At 35.6% G+C, this 23,841-nt stretch overlaps 1 long non-coding RNA gene across 1 annotated transcript in view; it reads left to right on the forward strand.

Moving 5' to 3' along the window:
• Nucleotides 1-11,189: 11,189 nt before the first annotated feature.
• LOC129146828 (uncharacterized) overlaps nucleotides 11,190-23,841 on the forward strand; it is a 62,134-nt gene continuing 49,482 nt past the window's right edge. Inside the window, exon 1 of the long non-coding RNA XR_008554094.1 lies at nucleotides 11,190-11,236. This is a non-coding gene — a long non-coding RNA (uncharacterized LOC129146828). The remainder of the gene's footprint in view (nucleotides 11,237-23,841) is intronic.

Raw genomic sequence — 23,841 nt, forward strand, 5'->3', positions numbered from 1 at the left:
ACCCCATGCTCTCTTCTCTCTCATTTTACACTCATGTTTTAGGGCTTAACATTCTCATCAACATGAATAAGAACTTCAGGGACTTAAATGCGCTCACTGTGAGGATCTATTGAATCATAGACTGTGAAATAATCTTCTTTCCTCTAGCTAGCTTTATGTAATTTATAGAACTCATTTTTTCTTTTATACCTTATTTCTTAATTTATTTCATTTTTACTCAGTCATTTCTATAAGGCATTTAAAATTATGTTTTTTAAATAAAGAATATAAAAAATGTCTGAAGTCATTTGGTAATTTTGAGTCTAATTTTCAGTCTTACCAATATCTAAAGTTGAAAGACATGGATATATGACTTATTAATAAGTTGATATAATAAGTATATTGTAAACCACTTGCTTGGAGTTTGAAAAGTCTTTTCTGTATGTCAGACCGGTGCTTACATCTCAAAACCAGTATACAAAATCATCTTTAATGTTTGATTTCTCTGAAATATAACTATAAAAACAAACTTTTTATGTAAAAATACTTCTTGAAAAAAAATAATTCCCTGAGTTCTATTTTAAGATGGCAGAAACACTACTCATCCACAATGCAGTAGATATGACTCACTCCATTTTCTCCATTTTCCTAATCATCTATTTGGTGGGTAGTAGGCTGAAAGGAGTCCAGCAAGAGAAATTATGAGTTGTGTTTATGACCACAATAAATGTACCAACAGAATGGAAATCAACTACTTCCTCAGGAATCTCTGCCAAGTGTGTCCCAAATATAAATTCTCTGGAGTCTGCCTCTTGTTAACAAATTCTTGACTTGGGAGTGGGGAAGGAAAAGGGCCTTTCTGTTTAACTTAATATAGTGCTTATAATACCATGGTTTTTTTTTACAGAGTTATTTATTTATACAAGCACTGGGTACAGTCAGAAGTGCGGGAGGGTGAGAGAATTCATCAGAGCCAAAGCGGGGAACAGAACAGGCAGACTGATAACATACACTGCTGAGAGGAGCAGCGGGCAGCAGAAGAGATCTGTTGTGCCATGTGGGACCCTCGCTGGTGGCCGGGGATCAAGCCGGGGCTGCAGAGACTGTGGGCAGCTTCGCAGTCCAGCGCTCAACCGCTGTGCGGGGTGCCACCAGGGGAGGCCCAATACCATATTTTTTGGTTGGTTTCTCTCTTTCTATTAGTACACTGAGCATTTTAGAACAAGACTCTTTTCAGCTCACAGTCATACCCACAGTTCCAATAATAATACCTAGCACACAAAAATACAAAATAAACTGGTTAATGGACAGGAAATGGAGAGGATAAGTAGGATAACATACATGAAGCTTGGAAAAAATTAATGATACAGACTCCTGTAGCTCAGGAACTCTAAAGGCATAGGGGTTCATAGGTAATTTCTTTGTCTTTCGCTGTTTGACTGGCTACCTACCTCTTTCATCTGTGATCAAGTTGGCTCATCTTTTAAACATGTCTAAGTTTCCTCCCCAGCAGAGCAGAATGACAGGGTTATCATGTACGTTTACTATAACATCATAGTGACTTTCTTAGATTTTTTTTCAAGTGACTTTTCTAATTGTAACAATAAGGAAATATATATGAACACTAGAGCTACCTCATATATGTTTATTCTCTAGGGTTTATATAGAGATTGTGAAGGGCAAGACTTTTTGCATTTCCATGATGAATCTCTCCATACATAAAAGACTCATGAAAGATTCGTTTCAATTTCAATGGGAAACTTAATTAGCTTTTCTGGGCATTTCCTTGCAGCAATTGAACTAGGGCTAGTGGCTCAAAAGTGAAAGTAGACTCAAGAGTGAGATTTGAAATGAAATTAGGATCCAACACTATTAGAATAATGTTTCCTAGTTCAATTAGCATGTGTGTATGTGTGTGTGTATGTGTGTGTAGGCAAGGACTGAGTAAGATGAAAGATCTTAGATTCTCACTTACTTTTCTTCTCACGCTGTTACCAGACATCCCATCCTAGAGTTGCCTTTGTGTGAAGAGGTATGCAGGTCTTTGTAGAAAGAACTGAGGAGTAATATAAGAAAGTCCCAAGTGGCAATGAGGAGGGAAAAGGATTGCCTCTGGTCTGTGGGTTGAAGTACATGTGAAAGACATAAATGCAACCCACACAAGTGAGTCTATCATTCAAGAAGAGCCTCCTGGTGTATTTAGTCCTGGGATTTGGTCCTAAGATATCAAAATCCCTGTGAAGTCATAAGTGAGAAGTTGTCTCTCCCTGTCATTCCTAGCTCCACCAAAATGATCACCTGATGGTCTTAGGTTTGGACTTTATCTTAATGGTATGATGCTGTATTTACATACGCCAAATAAAGACAATGTATGTAGTCTTTAACTGCTTTATCTTAATGTTTTTTCATGCCATCTCATAAGTCTATATCAGTATTCTCTAAAAAGATGGGGGTAATAGTAGTAATAATAGTAATTTACATAATCGTGTCACAAAAGACAACAATTATTATTTGATGTGTGTTTATGAAAACTTTCATCATTAAACCATTAGAATTTCTCTCTGAAAACCCTTCTCCCCAGGCTCTAGACTGTAGCTTCCCATTGCATTTTCAGCATTCTCTGCCATTCTCTCTACCTTTCTCCTGCTTATCAGACATGCTCATTACCTCCCTTTGAAAAGCAGTTTACCTCTTTCTTACTATATTATGCTTTTATAATTTCACTCATTACACTCAATACATTTGAGCAAGACAGTTTCTTAATTAAAATGAGAGAAGCTATAACAATAGGTGAAATAAGAGAAAAATTCCTTCCTTGATTAATATGTTTATCAAACATTACTATACTCTTAGTGTCAAGCATTTTACTGGACATAACATACAAAGATGAAGAGTACATTAAGACTAACCTACAGGGCCTCCCTGTTGGCGCAAGGGGTTAAGATGCAACCTATGAAACAATCCACAGCCACTGCAGCACAAGTTCAATCTTGGCCAGGGAGCTACCCACATGGCACAACAGACCTCTCCTGACTTGCCCACTGCTTCCCTCAGCAGTGTATTTCAGTCAATCTGCCTGTTCTATCCCCCAATCTGTCTCTGGTGAGTGCTCTCACCCCCCACACCTCTGGCCTGTACCCCAGTTCTTGTATGCATAAATAAATAAATCTTTAAAAAAAGACTAATCTACAAGTTATAGTCTAAGAAAGGGACAAACACAAAAGTAGATAATTAGTTGGACTACAATGTGCTGGTGGTAGAAATATCCACTGGTCATTGTGTGTACTCCGAGGAATTTGTCAGTAATGATTTGATTGGTTCCTTGGGGAAGATGACTGAATCATCTAAAAGGGTATTAAGATTTATTCAGAGGAAGGACATGTATGGTTATAGTAGAAATAGAAAAAGTATTCCAAGTAGAAACTTTACATAGAGGGAAGAAATGGACATGTTTAAAGTAGAGCATTTATTGCTACTGAAATATAACTTGGAAGTAAAATAATCATGGGAAAATAAATGATACTGATAGGTGGAGATCAGCCCCATACTTTGGATATTTAAGAAGGGGCTAAATAGACTAGTTTGGCAGCAGTTTTAGATTGGGGGTTGATGGGAAAAGGAATTTCAGTCAAGAAGCTTTCAATACTTAAATTAGCAGAGTGATAACAAAGATGGAGATGGTAGGAGTTGGATTGGTATATTATTTAGAAGATAAAATCTGTATAACTTAATGACTGGGTTTGGTGAGCCATGGGAGGGGTTATCTAAAGAGGTCTGGAGGTAGTAGTGACTGAGAATGGATATTATAAGATGGAGAAGATAACTTCAGTTTCTTAGGAGTTTCATTGTTATCAAAGATTAAGATGCAGGTCCATTTTTTTCTAATGGAAAAAGTTAGCATCTGTCTTTTTTAAAATAGGTTTTCAGCGGTTGTTTTTGGAATCTGCCCAGGGCAAAATCGTGTACTTGATATATTGGCCAGCATTTAACATGGAATACATCAATATTTCCAATAACAATAAATATGCTATAAAGACAAGTTCAATGCTTATCTTAATTGGCTAACAGATAATCAGGCTCATGGTGCTGTTTAATCCATTAGCATTAACAAGGTAGAGGTAGGTTTTATCAATACCAACACTTGTTCAGATCCCTTAGTCCAGGAAAATAAGAATTTACAATCACAACCAAGGCTTCTTCATTAATAGCAGTACGTTAATCCCAATTGTTTCAAACTCTAAAAATCTGTGCTAATACACTGTAAAATTTATAGCCTCATTGCTAAAAGTGGTCTGTGGACAATAGCATTCATATCACCTGGAAGCTTGTTACCAATGCAGAACCTCAGGTCCTATTCCAGATCCATTAAACAGAACAGCATAATTCCCAGATGACTGTTGTGGTTTTATACATAAGAAGGACTTATTTAGTATGTTGGTGTGTCTGGACATAAGAATTAACATGGTTGGGGATTTCTAGTTTCTAATAATGACAGAGGATCTTGAATCAGGATAACTCTCCTGCTGAAAGCAATGATAACTTTTGGAAAACTGTTTGAAGGCCTTAGAGAGCAACAACAAACAGGGAGATACTGGAGCAATTAGACGTAATGAAGAGAAAACACAGAACAAGATCTGTGTTTTGTTTTGTTTTGTTTTTTTTTACAACTTTGCTCTGAGAGTATTAGTCAATACCTTTCTTACCCTGGTGGATAAAGATCAAGCAGAAAACTGGTTTCCTATTGCACTTATGAGTCAGAGGTCAAAGTTCAGTGATCACCATGGTTAGAAATTTATAAAGTACCTGGAGGTAGGGAACCACAGAAAGGGAGTACCAAATGGTGATATGAACCATCCTGAAATCCTTGACTGGTTTCTGAAATATATCCAGAGAGGTTGGAACTCCAACTAGTCAAAAGAAAACAATTGAATGACTAGAGGAATTTGATAGAGGTTTCAACTGCAGAAGCAACAAAGAAGATAATTCATTAATATTTTATATAGTTTCTTTTTTGTTAATTTTGGTTCTTTATTATTACACTCTTTGTTATTACTTTGTTCTACTTTTCTAGTTTCATAAGGTGAAAACAGATCATGGATTTTTTACTTTTCTTCTTTTATAATCAGGAAAGATTAATAAATATTCCTGTATGAATTCCTTTAACTTTATCCCACAATATTTGCATGTTGTAATTTCATTATCATTCAGTTTGAAATATTTTCTAATTTACCTGTAGTTTATTTTTTGGCTCATAAATTATTTAGTATGTGTAATTCAATTTCTTATGGGATTACCTACACAGAATCTTATTTTTCTTGACTTCTAATACAACATCATTGTGGTAATAGAACACACTCTATATATGGGCCTCCCTGGTGGCGCAGTGGGTTGAGCGCAGTGCTGTGAAGCTGTCCACAGCCTCTGCAGCGCCAGATGGATTCCTGTCGGAGACCAGCTTTCGGCAAAATGTCAGGTCAGGTGTCCCTGAAAGGATGAGATGGCCTAGGCGAAACTTTTTTAAGGGCTGAAGGGAAGGGGAAGTGAGGCAGACACAAAACACTCTTATTTTGGTGCAAGCATCTCCTGCTGAGGGTCTCAGCAGGTCTTTATTTATAGGTTTTAAGCAAGGGATGGGATTACATCATCATATGCATAGATGCAAAATAAAACAATCAGTACATTCCTTTCCCATAGACATTTTGGCACCAACGTGCTTTTAAGAAAAGAAACGACCTTAAAAGTTAATAGATAATTAAAACTTAGATGCATTATATCAGCCTAAACTACTACCAAGGTCAGCTAACAGTCCTTGGTACCGCCCTGTTGCCAAGGCTACAATATTAGGAGACTCTTCTGTCTATATGGCTTACAGCTAGAGACCAGTTGCTTCCTGGTAATTAGTTATTAGAACTTTTTTTTATTACTCAGAAACTACTAGTGTAATCAAATTCATGATTCATTATAAGGCTTCTTTATGGAACTTCCATATGAGGAATATCATGACCAGCTCTGGGTTGCTTATCAGACATGCCCTTGCACAATAATTATTTCCCATTGTCAAGTGGGCCAAATTATTCAGTGTTTAATTTTTAAGCAAGTAATTTTCCATGCCGTGTACTTACAATATTCTTATACCTATAATTTGTTGCCCAATGTATTTACTGAGAAGTTCTTTCTTATTATGACCAAGAACAAAAAACAAAGGGATGTCCAATCTTCAGCCCCACGGTGTGAGGCACAAGGAATCTTCAGCCCCATGGTGTGAGGTTCTTTAAAAGTCTTCAGCCCCATGGTGTGGGGCCCTTTTTCTTCAGCCCCATGGTGTGAGGCTCTTTAAACTTTGGCTCCTTGGTGTGAGGCCCTTTTTCTTAGCTGCTTGCCAGTGTCTTACCTGGTTGGGGCAGCAAGCCCTCCCCCCCCCCCAGCAGATTCCTGGCCAGCCAGGGAGATTCCCACATGGCGTGGTAGACTTCTCCAGTCTTGCCTGCTGCTCCCCTCAGCAGTGTGCTTCGGTCTTTCTGCCTGTTCTGCTCCCTGCTCTGTCTCTGGTGAATTCTCTCAGCCTCCCGCACCTCTGGCTTGTACCCCAGTGCTTGTATAAATAAATAAATCTTTGGGAAAAAACAAAGAACATACTCTATATAATAATTGGCCCATTTGAATTTGTAGGGATTTGTATTAAGATATGATTTATCTTGATTATATATACCCTGTATACTTAAAATGGAATTTATGTCCAGTTATTTGTACAGTTTTATGACTATCAATTCCATCAAAATAGTTGACAGATCTTTATGTTCACTGATGCTTGCCTGGTATTCCATCAACTAATAAAAAAAGAGATGTTAAAAATCTCCATTTATGATTGTGGGATCAGCAAGAATCCTTTTAATTTGAAGCCATTATTAGATACACATGTATTTCTGCTCATTATGTATTCCTGATAGAATCATTTTTTCATAATTGTTCATTTAGTACTCTGGTCATACTCTTTATTATAAAGTCCATTTTATCTTAAGCAAATAGAGTTACTCCAGTCATCTTACAGTTTGTGTAATATACGATTTCCTAATCATTTACTTTTAGCTTTTTGCATTGTTTTTTAAAGTATGTTTCTTCTAAACAGCATAGAGTTAGGTTAGTTTCTTGTTACTATTGGTTAGAGTGTTTTGCCCATTGACACTTAATGTAATTAGTGATATGTTTGGATTTAGTTCTCCATTTTATTATTGGATTCTGTTTTTCTCCTTTTCTTCTCCTATTCTATATTCTTTTGAGTTATTTTAATGGAATTAGACTTTCATTTTATTTTATTTATCAGCTTTTTTTATCTATACTTCTATATACTTTTTTAAAAAAAAAGATTTATTTTTTATTTTACAAGAACTGGGGTACGGCCAGAGGCACGGGAGGGTGAGAAGATTCAACAGAGACAGAGTAGGAAGCAGAACAGGCAGATGGACCGAAAACACTGTTGAGAGGAGCAACAGGCAAAACAGGAGGGGTCTGCTGCACCTTGTAGGTATCTCCCTGGCCAGGCAGGAATCAAACCCATGCTGCAGAGGCTGCGGACAGCTTCACAGTGCTGCGCTCAACCCGCTGCATTACCGGGGAGGCCCACTTCTATAGACTTTCTGGCATTTCCTCTGTGGACTAAATATACATCTTTATATTTTTTGTGACCTACTTTGTCTAATATCATACTACTTTAGATAAAAATGCAGAAATGCTAGAACTATATAGGACTATCTACCCTATCTGACCAACCCTTTCTACCTGTTGCATATACTGTTATACTGTATGTATACATATTATAAAGTATACAAGAGTCATAATTTTTGCTTTAAATAGGCACATACATTTTAAACAAAGAGGAAAAATATTTTTTGTGTATATATAAATATATAAAAACTATTTCCAGTGCTGTTCACTCTTTCTTGAATGTGTTTCTATTTGTAATCATTTTCGTTCAGCTTGAATAATTTTGCTAAACCATTTTTATAATACATGTTTGGTGAATTCTCTTGTTTTTCTATTACTTGAATTTGAGGTATCTGGTATTTTTTCAAAACCTTGGAATTTAATTCCATTTTCTATACCCTCCATAATTTCTGATGAGATGTTAACAGTTAGGTAAATTGCTCTCCTGAATAAAATGTGCCATATTACCCTGCTGTTTTCAATATGTTTTCTTTATTTTTGGTCTCATCTGACTTGTCTTTGTCTGCACTTATTAAAACTGTAAATTTATATCTTTTATCAAACTGGGAAGTGTTTGGCATTATCCCCCAAAACTTTTTCCTGCATTGTTCTCTCTTCTCACACATTAGAAGCTACTTATGTTTATTTATTGATCTAATTTTAACTTCACTGACTTTTTCCTCTTAATTGTCATTCTGTTCTTGTGTCCATCCAGTGATTTTTTTCATTCAGAAAATATATTTTTTCACTTCTGGAACTTCCATTTGTTTCTATTCCATACCTTCTGTTTGGATTTCCTATCTTTCATTCATTATGAGCGTATTTTCCTATGTCTTATTGATTATGATTATGACAATTGCTCTGAAGTCCTTAATTCCCACCTCAAATATCTAGCTCATCTCAACGTTGAAATTTATTGGTTGATTTTCCATTTTAAAATGGAATGTTTTGCTGTATTTTAAGTAATTTTGGATTATATCCTGGACATTAAGACTATCATATAAAAACTTGGATTATTTCATATAACAGAAGATTTTTTTTTTTTTGTCTCAGCAGACAGTAAATTTGGTTGGAATCAAAATGCTAACTTGAGTGGAAACTCAAATCTCAGTAAATTTTTTGTTTATTCCCCACTGTCTGGGTTGCTTGTAAACTGCAGTCTATCTTACACATGGATAATTCAGTTATCAGACAGATATTCGCATTTATACACAGTATATGACCCCAGGGCTCTCTAATTTTGTGATTCCTGCCTCACCTCAAACACTTCATGTTCCAGCAGCTGGAACTGTTCTAAATTCTATTCTCTCTTTTTTCACACCAGAAATATTGTGTCTTAGATATTTTATAGTTGTCTTTCATGAGGATATGGCTGTTTTGCATTGAGACTGATAGCAAAAATAATGAAAACTGACCCTGTTGTGATACCTTCTGCTGTGTTTTAACTCTTTTCTAAAATCTGCTTCCTAAAACTCTAAAACTGCTACATAAAGACTTTCATGTTTTTCCAGAATTAATAACTCTTTTTGTTAAGATAGTTGATGTTATTAGGAGCTTACTTGGACTTATCAGATAAAGCAAACAGCTTAGAATTAAGTCCCTTCACCTAAAACCAACTAAATTGGAATCTTCATTTAGTGTAATTCCCACAAGTTACATTTGTACTTGTGTTAGTTGTAAATTTATTGCCTCTGGGGAAAAACTTACTATTAAGTGTGCTTTACAATAATAGAGGTTGATCCTTCAAACATTTTTCCTATATAGAGATCAAGGTGTTAAATTTTGAGAGTTGAGAGGTTGGAGGGACATTGTAGGAAAACAGATCCTCTCTTTCTCATCCCATTGTCTTCCATTTTTTGTTTCTCCTTACTTCTGCTTTACTCACTGTGGCTCTTTGTATTGCACACTGACTGATACAGGATTTATATGATGAGTGATTCTATGGACTAGACTGGCAAATATGAAATTGGGGGTTTTATTTTGTTTGTTTGCTTGAATCTGAACAGTGCTGAGACAATAGGTAATGGGATAGTAGTAATCACTATTCCCCCTTTTATGACCTAGAAGAATACAGTTTGGGGTAGTCATCTTATGGGCCTCTTTACCTGAAAATCTCAAAGAAAGCATCATATGGATGTTACAACTGAATGAGAGGTTTTAACTGAAGTTTCGCAGTGAGGAAGTATTGAACCGAATAAAAACAAAACCACAAAATAACATAATTTGTGTAATGCATTTAAAGCAGTGCTTAGAAAGAAATGTTTAGTATTTAAGCTCTGGTGGTTTAAAAGATATATCCATGAATTCTTTCATGCTCTGCTTTTTAAGAAATGGAACTTAATTAGAAGAAACTGAAGTATCCCAGAAAACATATGGTTGAACTTGGAAACAAATGATTCCTTATTCATGCTTTCAGATGAGACTGCAACCCTAGCCAGTAGCTTGATTGTAAACTCATGAGAGATCTTGAGTCATAACTATCCAGCTAAGCCACTTCCAAAGTTCTGATTCATAGAAACTGTGAATAAGAAATGTTTGTGTCCTTCCATTTCTTTTTTTGTAGATAAGAAATAAATAAGTAATAGAGATACTGTCACAGAGTACAGTAGTAGAGTATTGCCATTATCAAAAAACCTAAAATGTTGGAATGACTTTGATACTAAGCAGTAGGCTTTGTATAGATTGTTAAGGAAAACTTACAGTAGTTTCAGAAACTACTAGCAATATCATGGTTAGAGATAAGGTTGTGAGGACATTTAGAAAAATGAGGTAAATGTTACTGGAAATTGAAGGAAGTAAGATCTTTGTTATATAGTGGCAGAAAGTACATAACAAGGACACCATCAATTATGTTGAAAGCAGGAAACATAAATAGTGAGTTGGATGTCTGACTAAGAATATTTCCAGTCAAACTTGTGCATGTGATACTGTTTTTCTCTTGCTACTTAACATGAAATTCAAGAGCAGAGAAGTAAATTAAAAACCTGTTGTTAAACATGAAGGAGCTAGAACTTGATGATTTTTAAATTTTTGTCTCTATAGAGAACAAATGCTAAAGTTATGTAAAGTTATGCAATAGTTTCTGAGAAAAGATAAAACCCAGCACACTGCCTTAGCCAAAGGTGTGATTGTAAATGAAGATCAATCATGGTATATAAAGGCACTATTCAGTCAAATAAAATGCTCTATAAAGAAAATAATCATGTGGCACGCATATTGAACAGGTTTTTAGGAAACCTAAGGGTATTTTCTATCAGGCTTTTCATCCCAAACTCAAAATACAGAAATAGAAAGGGCTTATATTAGGGAAATCCATGTGTGTGACTTTTATCTAATGGCATAAGCTCTACTAAATCAGAAAAGAATAATAAAGATTTTAAAGGATTAAATATGCAGAATCATCACCTGTTGAACAGAAAGACCTAGTGACAGTAGAACTGCAATGAAAAGAGGAATTTAGAACTCCCTAGTTCTGCTGGTAGAAGCTTTTTCAGAGAGCTGAGAAAACTACCGGCAACAAGCTACCTTTCATGATTAAGGAAAGATGTCTCAGAAGGTAGAACCAATAAACTAGAGATATTCTGCAGAGGGGGAAAAGGGAGTAAAATCAAAATGGGTGGGAAGAATACAAGGGAATATGGTGATGGCACACAGGTGAATTGGTGGTGGGAATTTCATGGGGACTATAACTGAGATGAGTAAGCATGCATCGTAATAAAAAAGTATGATGTAAACATATACATACGTAAATAAAATTATTAAGAGAAAGAAAAAGTACACTCAAGGAGTAATAGCCATACCTGGACCAGATTTAAGTGACAAGTTTCTAAATTTACATCTTATATGTGGTATAAAGAAATTAATACCAGCAGATTTTAAAGCTTTATAAAAATGTATGTCTAAGCTCATCAAATTAAAGAATAAATTTCAAAGAATTTTAGTATAGTCAAGAAGTTGTACCACAGTCACCAATATAAATTTTAGAACATCTTCATCACCATAGAAAGAAACTGTACCCATTATAATTGCTCACAATTCCAGCCATCCCCAGATATAGAAAATCACTAATATGCTTTTTGTCTCTATAGATTTAACTATTCTTAGTAATTTTGACACAAGCATCAAAAACAGAAATGATGTAATTGTATGATATTGTAAATTCATATATTTTCTCCTTTTTTTAATCCATTAATATAATGATGTATATGTTCATATATATCCATATATATACTAACATATTTTTGAGATTACCATATAGAAATGATACAGTAGTGCTGGGAGAGAAGGAGTAAGGAAATTGGAGTAAGGAAATGATGCATGATGATTTATTTACAGGGACAAATGAAGAGAGCCAGGCAAGGTGTATAAAAATGTTAATGTAATAAACACTATAAATATATACTTGCTTTCCTTTGTTTTCTTAGTTTCTTTGAAAGACATAGGATTATGTAGGCAGTAATATTTTTGTATTACAAATATAGAGAGATGTAATATATGTAACTATAATAACACCAAAAGGAGAAAAGAGAATACAGCTATGTAATACTCATTTTACTGTAATAAATTATGGAAAATGAAAAGTTTCTGAAGAGGTTTCTAAGTTAATTCATATTTGAAGCTTAGTAGAAATAATTAACTTCAGTTAAATTATTACAGATTTTTTCCTTATATAAGATAAAAATGAATCTTTAATTAGTTATTAGTAAAGGAATAACATAAAGAAGCAGGGATATGTGCAAGTTTTCTCTCTAATTGGAAGCACCATATACTTTTTTTTTCCTCTAAAGAGAAGCTTTTTATACCTTCTCTTGAGATATTATATTAGAATCTGAATGTGAAGAATTATGTCATGTTTTTTTGAGCTTTAATTGACTAAAATCAAGACCAATTCCTCAATTGATTCTTAGAGTATGCCTGCCACTTCCTGTAAGTACCATGTAAAAACCTCCTAGAATCAGAAATGTGATCCTTAAGTGCTTGAAAAATTATAAGAATTTTTAACATATATTATCTGCCAACTCTATGTTCAATATTTTTCTAAGTACTCACAGGCTCTTCACAGCAACCTCGTAGAGTTAATGTTATACCCATATACACATGGGAAAACTGAGGCCCAAAAGGTTAAGTAACTTAGCTAAAGTCATTTAACTAATTAGTGGCAGCACAGATATCAAAATACAAATAGTCTAGTTTCCTAACCAGCACTTTAAACCAACATGTTATATTGCCCCATTGATAAAGCATAAGTAAATACAATTTTAAAAATCACATAAATTGGTGATAATGAAGGGGTGCTTTGTATATTACCAAAGGAGAAACAATATGATAATATATAGATAATGTGGAAATAAATAACAACCAAAAGAAAAAAACAAAGGCTGATTATTCTGAGTTTGCTACAATAGTGTATCAGTTAGCTACTACCATTCACTTAGTTCTGTGAGAGACTTAACACTAACAGAAAAGTAGAAACGCTTTTATAGTGGAAAAATGAAGACTTCAGGTGTGCTTGGCTTGAAGCCTTTTACATATAAGCAGTCAAACTAGAAGTGCAGCATCTTGATTGTTTTGGGCTACATATTTGACTTTTTCTGCTTGATACTATATTGGAAGTAAGGGACAAAAATTAGCCAACCTGTCAATTAAAAATGATGTTCTGGTCTTTTTGAGCCTATTGATACAGAAGTCATTGTTTAACTTCTGGATTATAAAGATAAAAATCTATTTCTACAAGTTTGTTATATCAGTCTGCCTTTGGATTGTTTATTGTATATCAGGTTTGGTTTCCTTGGCAGTAAGCTGCAGGCCGTAGGTCAAGGTTATATTTTTATATTTGGTCTGGCCATTATAAATTTATGTTCATTTTTTCAATAGACTTGAAAGTGAAATGTAAAATTTCCTTACCTATGGAAAAAAAGGAAAAAAGAAACAATAGAGAAATATTCTAAACTGAGAAAGATAATTGCAAAATATATGACAAAATATCTTAACACTTGTTAATGTACTTAACTTACAAAGAGTTTGATGAAATTATGAGGAAATTGTTAAATTAGCTATTAGTGGAAAAATAATAAGGGCAGAGAAAAGGAAATTCACAAAAGAAGAAAATACATTTAATTTCAAAGAAATGCAAATAAATTGACATTTAATTTTTAGCCTTTAATCATTGACAAATATTAAAATGACTGACAAAATTGAGTGACAGGATGGTTTGGAAGAAACAGATATCCTGATATACTGATAATGGTAGTCTAAATTGGTCCAACTTTCCTGAAAGGCAATTTGGCAACTCTCATCAAATGCCTTAAACATTGCCTTCTCTCTGGGCCAGAAACTGTCTTCTAGGAATTTATCCTAAGAAATAAGAGGCAAATGCACAAATAGAGATGGAGAAGAATGAAATCAAAACAACCTGTGATTTCAACAATAATGGATTTATTAAGTAAATTATGGTACATTTTATGTAGTCCATAAAAATGGTGATGCAGAAATAAATTGATATGAAAAGTTGTATATTAAGTGTTAAATAAGTAGCTCTCTGAGAAAACAATCTGGAAATTAAGCATCTAAAAGCTAGCAGCTGTTGTCTTTGAATAGATCGTGGGGGTTGAAAATGTTTTAAAATTATTATTTTTGTTTATCCTTTCTTAATTTTCATAAATGAGTTCATATTGCTCAGAAAAAGCACTAGTGATAAAACTTAACAAAAATGCATTTAATTCATCTTTCAACTGTAAAATTCCTATTTACATTTTAAAAAGTTGCTCCACATACATTATTAGAACATTCCAGTAATGCTGAAAAATCTGTGAGAGTCAAAGCTTTCCTCCTGCTCCCCTGTCCCTTCCCCAAAGATAATTGTTGTTAATAGAATTTTATGTCTTGTTTGGTCACATTTTTGAGTGGGGAAAGAATCCATCATCAAAAGAGAGAAAAAAATTTAACCAATTTTTGCCTGATGTTAGTTGGCTTGGGAAGTAAATCCTACCTTCTGTTTCTGTTTACTTCTTGTCTGAGTTCCCAAATTTCCATCTCATTGGCTTTATGCTAGAATGATTAAATTAATCCTTAGACTCTAGATTAGAATATATAGCTTTTTAGAAAAATACCGGATGGTCTCACTCATAGCAGGAATCTAGAAAACTTAAATAAGGGACCAGGAAAATGAATATAAGAAAGTGAAAATCAAAATCAACAAAAAACTATGAACCAGAGACACTTTTTGGGGGGTGGGGGGTGGGAGGGGAAGGATTGGGGTCAGAATGGGGCGTTTGCAATTGTATGGGGGAATATAAAAATAAAATTTAATATTTAAAAAAAAAAAATAAATAAAATAAAATAAATTGATCTGCAAAAAAAAAAAAAAAAAGAATATATAGCTTTTTATAAGTTTTTGGTTAAAATACTTTTTTCCTTCCACTCAAATTGAAGGTAGAATTTCCATTCATTTCTTCTTAGATTATAAGAACAAAATGGCGGTTATCAGAAGGCAGGGGGAAATGGATAGATAAATTGTGGATAGTGGTAAAAGGGGACTAGACTTTTGGTAGCAATCATAGTAGAGTATATACAGATGTTGAATTATAAAAATAATAAAAATGAATGGCATAGTATTTCCCATATTGCAACCATACATTCATATTGTTGTGTCCTATTCTGTTGATAATCCATAATGCTAAAAATTCTCCCCATGCTGGCATTTGACACAGGAATTGAAATAAAAAACATTGAATTTCTTTAAATAAATTTAGCGCTGCAGTTTCTGTGCTAAAAACAAGTTTTGATATCTTTTAGTGTTGTTTCCTCAAGAGAAATGACTATCTTATGTCCAAAGTATAGACTTTCTCATAAAGATAATTTAGAATGGGCTCTTATTTTCATGATGAAAACATTCAAATATGAATTACTTCATCAAAAGAAAGATATGACTTATGATTAGGCAAACATAGCACAGCCATAGCAATTTATGGTGGATTTTCTAAAAGAGATTACTTCTCTTTGTATATGAGAGTTCTTGTATTCATATTTAATTCTTCACAGGTAAACTTACTGACTGCATAAACTGGTAAATAGTTATTTTGCAATGTGTACAAAGCTCCTGCTAAAAAAAGTTAATATAGGTATCTTTTCTCCAAGAATTTTGTAACTTAAAGAAAGTCCTTTCCTGATAGCAGATTTTGTATAATATAAAGTTACCTTATATACCTTACCTTAAAAGAGGGTTGCAACTATCAGAGTTAAACAAGGATCCAATCCTGCAGGTACATTCTGAGGGTAGGTCAGTGCTTCTGCTGTACAGTTGCATATGACTTCAGGGCATGGAATCAGACTGAGAAGTTTGGCCTTCTATGATGCATTATAAAGAGGCATCACTGCACTGACTGAATTGTCAGAGAGGCATGGCAACTCAGTTGTTCAAAGAGCCCTTAGCCTCCCTGGTGGCGCAGCGGTTGAGCGCTGGGTTGCGAAGCTGCCCGCAGCCTCTGCAGCGCCGGTTCTATCCCCGGCTGCTCCCCGGCCACCAGAGGAGGGTCCCACATGGCGCGCAGAACTCTCCTGCAGCCCACTGCTCCCCTCAGCAGTGTACTTCGGTCCTTCTGCCTGCTCTGCTCCCCGCTCTGGCTCTGGTGAATTCTCTCACCCTCCCGCGCCTCTGACTGTACCCAGTGCTTGTATAAATAAATAAATAAATCTTTAAAAAAAAAAAAAAGAGAGACCTTAGCTTTGAATGAAATAGCTGAACCTCAGCTCCTCAGTATTCTCTGTAACTCCTGCTTATATGCCATGGCTTTCACTTCTGTGCCTCAACTGTGGACGCATATGCAATTCTAGTCATGATCTCAACAAGCTGATCTTTCAGTTTACATGGAACTTCAAAGAGCTAAAATAAAAAGCCAATGTACTGTAGCAGAAAAACAAAATGGGAAAGCTTGTTGTTATTATTGATTATCATAATGCCATAGTAAGAAAGATAGTGTGATTTTGCAAAAATAGATCACTGACACAGAATTGAGAGTTTAGAATCACTAAGTGTATAAATACCAATAGATCTTTTTGATTATTAAGAAATGTGGGCCTCCCTGATGGCACAAGGGGTTAAGACACAACCTATGAAGCTATTCACAGCCACAGCAGCATGAGTTGGATCCCCAAGCAGGGAGCTACCCACATGGCACAGCAGACCTTTCGTGACTTGCCCGTTGCTCCTCTCAGCAGTGTATTTCAGTCAGTCTGCCTGTTCTGTTTCCCCCTCTGTCTCTGGTGAATCATCTCATTCCCTGCGCCTCTGGCCTATACCCCAGCCCTATAAAATAAACAAATCTTTAAAAAAAGAAATTTTACTGTAGAAAAGCATAAGAAACAAACTTTCAATGAACTATGCAAGAATAATTGGTTATCAACATATTTTTTTAAAGTAAATTCCTGACATGTACCATAATGAGAAAAAAATCTGTTCTTGAAAGATTTAAATTGTTTTTAAAGACCCATATTTTTTTAAAGATTTATTTATTTATGCATACAAGAACTGGGGTGTAGGCCAGAGGTGCAGGGGGTAAGAGGATTCACCAGGGAGCAAAACAGGAGGATCTACTGAAATACACTGCTGATGAGAGCAATGGGTGAGACAGGAGAGTTCTGTTGCACCATATAGGTTATATCCTTGGCTGGGGATTGAACTCACGCCACAGTGGCTGGCGATAGCTTGATAGCACTGTCTTTAACCTCTGTGCCATCAGGGAGGCCCATAAACACCTATACTTTAAAAATTAAAAAAAAACCTGTAAAGTATGTGAGAGTATAGAAGAATATCTTTAGACCTCGAGGTCCTAAACAAGGCACAAATAACAGAGCTATTATGATAACACTTAAGAGGAGTGCATTACATTAGTAATACTTTTAATGAAAGATACTTTACTATGGAGACAAGACAAGCTGCAGAGTGAAAGGAGATATTTGCAGTACTTACAAATAACAAAGTACCAGTATCCTAAATATATAAAACATTAAAAAAAAGTAAAAGAGTCAGATGATTTGACAGAAAAATATTCTTTATAAAACAAGATATCTAAACGATTACTGTGGACTGAACATGTCCCCTAAAATTCTTTTGTTGATGCTCTAATCTTCAATGTGATAATATGTGGATATGGGGTCTTTGGGAGGTAATTAGGTGAGTAGAGCTCTGTGCCCTTCTAAGAAGAGACAGAAAGAAATGGTCTTTCTGTGTTGTGTGAGAATATAGCAAGAAGGAAGCCATTTGAAATGAGTTGGCTGGGATCTTAATTTTAAACTTCCCAATCTCCAAAACTCTGAGAAATATTTATCTGTTGTTTAAGGTATCCAGCCTGTGGTACTTTTTCATATTGCCAATAACCATTAAGTATGTTAAAAGATGATATAAGTACTCATTCAGTGTCAGAGAAATGCATATTATAATGAGATTTTAATACACATGCTCTGTATTGGCAGATACTAAAACATCATTGACTATATACCAAGAGCTGGCAAGGATATAGAACACATTAACCCTAATGCATCATCCAGGAAAATGAAATTAGTATATTAGTATATTTTACAAATACAACATTTTGCATTGCCTAACAATGCTATAATCACGAAAAAAAATTAAGATGAAAAAACACACATATTCTATGACCTAATTTCTAACTGTATACCTAATACATTTGCATACTTAAATGCAAAATGAAACAAAATTCAGAAATCTTCAAAGCACCATCTTTCAAATTTTCCAAAGACTTGAGTCCTTTAATAGTTAAAATGGATAAACAAATTTTAATGTGGATAAATCATAGACTATTATATGGCAAAGGAAACTAATTAACTAGTTTTATATATAATATGCCTGAACTTTATAATCTTAATAGTGAATGAAAAATAACAATTTATAGAGAATACTTGTAGTATGTTTCCAAGTATATAGTGTTTGAAACTATTTTGCTTAGGTCTGCATAAATAAAAACTAAAGCCAAAGAAAAATAACAAAAGGAAATAATTACTATTAGTGTCACGAAAGTGTTTACCCCAAATGGCAAGAATGGTGAGAGGAAATACATATGGGATTTCTGCAATAATAATTTTCTTCTGCTTTACCTATGCAATCTTAATTTAAGTGTTTTGATAGCTATTTACTGAACTGAAAGTGCAATTTATGCTCTTTACTAAATGCACATATAATCTATTTCATAGTAAAAAAATTCTGTAGAGCATAAACAATAAGTTTATAGAAAACCTGGTGGTGGGTGTTTGGGTTCCTTTTCTAGACATTATGGTCTTAGAGCCTTAATGTTCGTCTCTTATGTGGTACTGTAGGACCTATCAGCAAAAGGATTTGGTTGGAGGATTTTACACAAGAACCAGGGTACAGGGCAGATGCACAGGAGGGTGAGAGGATTCACCAGAGACAGAGCGGGGAACAGAACAGGCAGACTGACGAAATACACTGCTGAGGGGAGCAGTGGGCGCAACAGGAGATGTCTGCAGCGCCATGTGGTACCCTTGCTGGTCGGTCGGGATCCAACCAGCGCTGCAGAGGCTTCGGACAGCTTCACAGCAGCGTTCATCCGCCTGTGCCACCAGGGAAGGCCCAGGATTGCATATGCATTTTTGAGCCCACTGCAGCACTATCCATGTATCAGAAGTCAACTCTCTGAAAGTCTTCATTCTTGCTTCTTATATTCATCTATACCTGCAATTCGAAAATGAAGGTCTATAAGCTATGACTCACATGCCTTAAGAGAAAATGTAGTGCTGCTTTGAGCTCAAGGTCAAGATTCATAACTAGAGTGTAGCCAGTCATGATAGAGCACTTTACCTACTCAGTGGAGCCTGCAGATTGTCCCTTCATGTGAACTGACAGCACCTCACAGCACTGGATTGGTTCAGCGGTGAAGCAGGGAAAACTGTGTCAAAGTGAAAATAATCTGATACACAAAAATGCTCTAAATCGTTGTAATGGTGGAGAAATATTATGGTAGGTGCAAAAGCAAGTCATTACTGGAGGCAAATGACTGAACTAAAGAAATTTGATTTCCCCTGGATTTTAACTTCATGGGTGACTGCCTACAAGAAAACTCAATATATCTCTAAGTCTTCTGCCTCTTTGTCAATTTGACTGAAATCAGCCTATGAAATCCAAATGATTTCATCCTACAGAAAACTAGGAAAATATATGAAGGCTATATTATTATAAAAATTCAGAAATCCTTGAAGACTATGGATTCTTTGTCAGATTAGTTTATGGAATCATAAAAAAATTATGTTTCTTATGCATAAAAGGGGGAGAATTTGATTCCCATGAAGAATTCAATTTGTGATAAAGCTTAAACATTCAGACATCACTAGATGATGATACACAGGAGAATAATGTCTGGTCACTTGAAATGTGCTAGTTTCTGGAATTAGCATAAAGGATTGAAGGGGGTAAACTGAAGGGAAGCTGTTAGTACCCATTCTGGTTTTAATTTCAGTTCCAATCTGGGAAAGTCATGGATTTGTTGCACAGAGGGAAAAGATTACTGTGTAGGAAGGATCATGAACCAATGAGACTACAGTGTGTCTGCTTTGGTGTGCTCTGGGTAAGCATTACAAGGCAGAATAGACAGGATGATAGTAAAACACAAGCAGGAGAGTAGGCTGTAATTACAGATTGCACATGAAATGCATGGAAAACTGTTCAGAGTTCAAAGGACGCCTTTCATTTTTCTGTACTCTGACCAAATTGACATTTCTTCATATGGTGTTTCTGTGAATCATCCGTTCAACAATTATTGATTTGCCAACAGATAGGCAACTTATTAGGGGACCCTGAGAAAGCAACATGTTGAATATAAGTGCTTTTTTCCTGCAATTGTTACATTAATTGATCTCATATAGATCTGGAACCTAGCACTTCCATTTTAAATCACAAAAAGAATATCTTTCTTCTATTAGGATCTACCTTTTTCTAGAAAGGTGATCATGAGAAGTTACTAGCAAGACTGTTTAATCTCCTGTAAATACTAAATGAGGATTTTGGCATCTTTCTTAATAATCAGCCTCGGTTTCAGAGCGGTAGAGAAAAACAGCATGTGTGTGTTGGGGGGTGAATCTGTTAGAGGAAGTCAGCGACACCCCATTCCAGTTGACTTTGAAAAAAGACCCTGTAATGACGTTGCCAACTGGAATTCTAGAAATAGGAAGGGTTTGATGATAACTACATTTGTTTTTCTTTGAAATCCCTCTGGCTGTGTCCTTTTCTAGGTAATGATCAGGCTCCTTCCTTCTCCTTCCTTCAGGCTCCTTCCTTCTCTCAGTGAGAAAAAATAGCTGGAGTGAGTAATTCCAGCCTACAAGTTCATATACCACAATGTCCCAAGGTAAAAAGAATGTTCTTATCACAGGCTTTTAAGCATGTATCCTGAGATCCACCGTGGCTAGACTGTTTATCTTATTTTCTCATTCCTGGACCATTAATTATAGATCGGGGAATGGAATGGGTTCACTAAACAATCCAAGAAAGCTTGATCTTGAAATCAGGAGGAATCAAATATCCTCACACTTTCCTAAATGAATGAATGTAGATTTCTGAACCAAAATTTAGATGTAAGAGGGAAGAGAAATATTCTGAGTGGGTGAACCACAAAAGGAAGAGGAAGCCCATAGCAGTGGTTAGCAAACTTTGGTTGCGCATTAAATCATCTATGATTATTTTCAAATCCTGTGTCCAGGCCCAAACCTTGGGCCAAATAAATCAGAATCTGACGGAAAGGGAGAGGGTAGTTTTTTTTTTTTTTTTTTTTTTAAGCACATCACAGTTTCTCCCCTTGTGCACTCAAATGAGACCACACATTGTGGGGGAAGAGTTGATTACAGGAAGGTAGAAAATAATATCTGTCAGCTCTCTCCTCATGTGGGGATTTTAAAGAGATGAGTTGGTTTTATTCCCCAGCTCTGGCAGCTTAAAGCCACCTGAGCTGACAGTTGCATTTCCCTTTACAAAGTGGCTTAAGTGTAGTGGGATTGTACTTTTTAGCTTCACAATGAATAACACAAAGGTTACAACAGTGGCTAAATCCCATGTGGGCAGCACAGAGAAAGCCATTGTAACACTGCTTTTCCAAAGCAGCAAAATATAGAGGGGGTTACAGTTGGGCTGAAAATACCATTTCCTTCTTCTACCATGAGCAGCATTTGTAGAGTGTGCAAATGTGAGTCCAGGTGATCAGCTGCAACGTGTCTTTTTGTTTTGTTTGCTGATTTTATCACTATCCTTTCATGCATCTACTATTCCTTTTCTTACACTTTTTGCTGCTCTGTGGTTTCATAGTTTCCCTCCTGAGAATTTAGCTGATGAATCAGGCTGAATTTCAACAGAGAGAAACTAAAACCCCTTTCAGAATTGTAGTTTTCTTCTTTTCTTTCTTCTTCTTTTTCTTTTTTTTGGTAAGAGGTATACAAAATTAGTAAACAGTTTTTTCTCTTGTTAGACTTCTAAAGCTGCTTAAACTTTTTGAAGAGTCTTAGCTTATCTTTCACTTAATTCATCTCATTGATTTTCAGAAAACACTTTTCTAGATAAAGAGCAGCTAATATTGACATTCACTTTGCCCTAAATTCTGCAGTCACCCATTAATTTAGGCACTCACCAAAAATTATCGAATGCCTGATACGTTATGTACCATTATCCTTACAAAGCCTGTATTTTAATAAAGGCAGAGAATCTATAAACAAATATTTAGTAAGTCAGGTAGCAATAAACTTGATGTAGAACGATAAAGGAAGTTGAAAAGAATAGCAAATCTTAGGAGAAGTGGGTGGGAGATTATCAGTTACTGTTTTAAATGGAATGATAAAGAAGGAGTTCCTATGAAGGTGACGTTTAATGAGTGAGTCAAAGGAATTGATGGAACTGACCATGAAAACATCAGGGAGAAACACATCACAGGCAGAGCCAGGAGAGTTGCAAAACCCCAGGAGTGAGGGCATGCCCTGGAGTGTATGAAAGCTGGTAAGATTAATAGAGCTGGAGTAGAGTAGGAAAGGGAAGGCAGGGCAGGGCAGGGCAGGGCAGGGCAGGGCAGGGCAGGAAGGGAAGGGAAGGGAAGGGAAGGGAAGGGAAGGGAAGGGAAGGGAAGGGAAGGGAAGGAAAGGATTTGGGCAGAGAGAGCAAGGCTCAGATTACATAACATCTTTTTGCACCCATATGAAGAAAATTCAACCTTAATCTGAATGAAATGAGAAGCCAGTAGAGGATTTTTGAACCAAAAAAATGGTGTCATCTGACATATTTGAGAGGAATTCTCTGTTGAGGTTTAGGGGGGCAAGAATAGAGTCAAGAGGGTTAAATATCATCCCTCTAATAATTTTGCTCTTAATTTTGGGTTATGGTGTCAAAGAAGATTATGCCTTGATTTATTAAATATATTCTTTTAGTATGTATGAGTTTCCTTTGCCTTGAATTAAGTTTTTATGCTAAACTATAGTTTATTTTACAGGCCAGTCTTCAAGTGATTGAACTAAGTACTGTTTATTGCACTAATACCTTAATTGCTGAATTACTGCAACTTGTATTATCCTGTAATAAAATCTCATGCTTTCAGTGGACATGTGATCAGTCAGAAAATGCCCCTCACTGGGCCTCCCCGGTGGCTCAGCGGTTGAGTGCTGGGTTGCGAAGCTGCCCACAGTCTCTGCAGCGCCCATTCAATCCCCGGCTGCTGGCGAGGGTCCCACATGGCGCGCAGACCTCTCCTGCTGCCCGCTGCTCCCCTCAGCAGTGTACTTCATCAGTCTGCCTGCCCTGCTCTCCCCTCTGGCTCTGGTGAATTCTCTCACCCTCCTGTGCTTCTGACTGTACCCAGTGCTTGTATAAATAAATAAATAAAGCTTTTAAAAAAAAAAAAAAAGAAAATGCCCCTCATATAATATTAAGTCACTGGGAGGAAATACATAAAAAATATAATCTTGCTTTGGGGTGGAAGTATAACAGGGGTTTTATTTTTATGCACACCTATAGATTCCTCATTTTCTATGATAATTTTCTATTTCGTTTTATGATCAGACAGTAATGTGTAAACATCCCAAGAAGACAAATAACCCTCTCTTCCTTACCACAAATAGTTGCCATAAGTATACCCATAATGCTTGTTTTATTTTAGTAAA

Source organism: Talpa occidentalis, unplaced genomic scaffold, assembly GCF_014898055.3.
Source record: "Talpa occidentalis isolate TD23 unplaced genomic scaffold, MPIMG_talOcc4v2.1 talOcc4.4, whole genome shotgun sequence".
Classification (NCBI taxonomy): domain Eukaryota; kingdom Metazoa; phylum Chordata; class Mammalia; order Eulipotyphla; family Talpidae; genus Talpa; species Talpa occidentalis.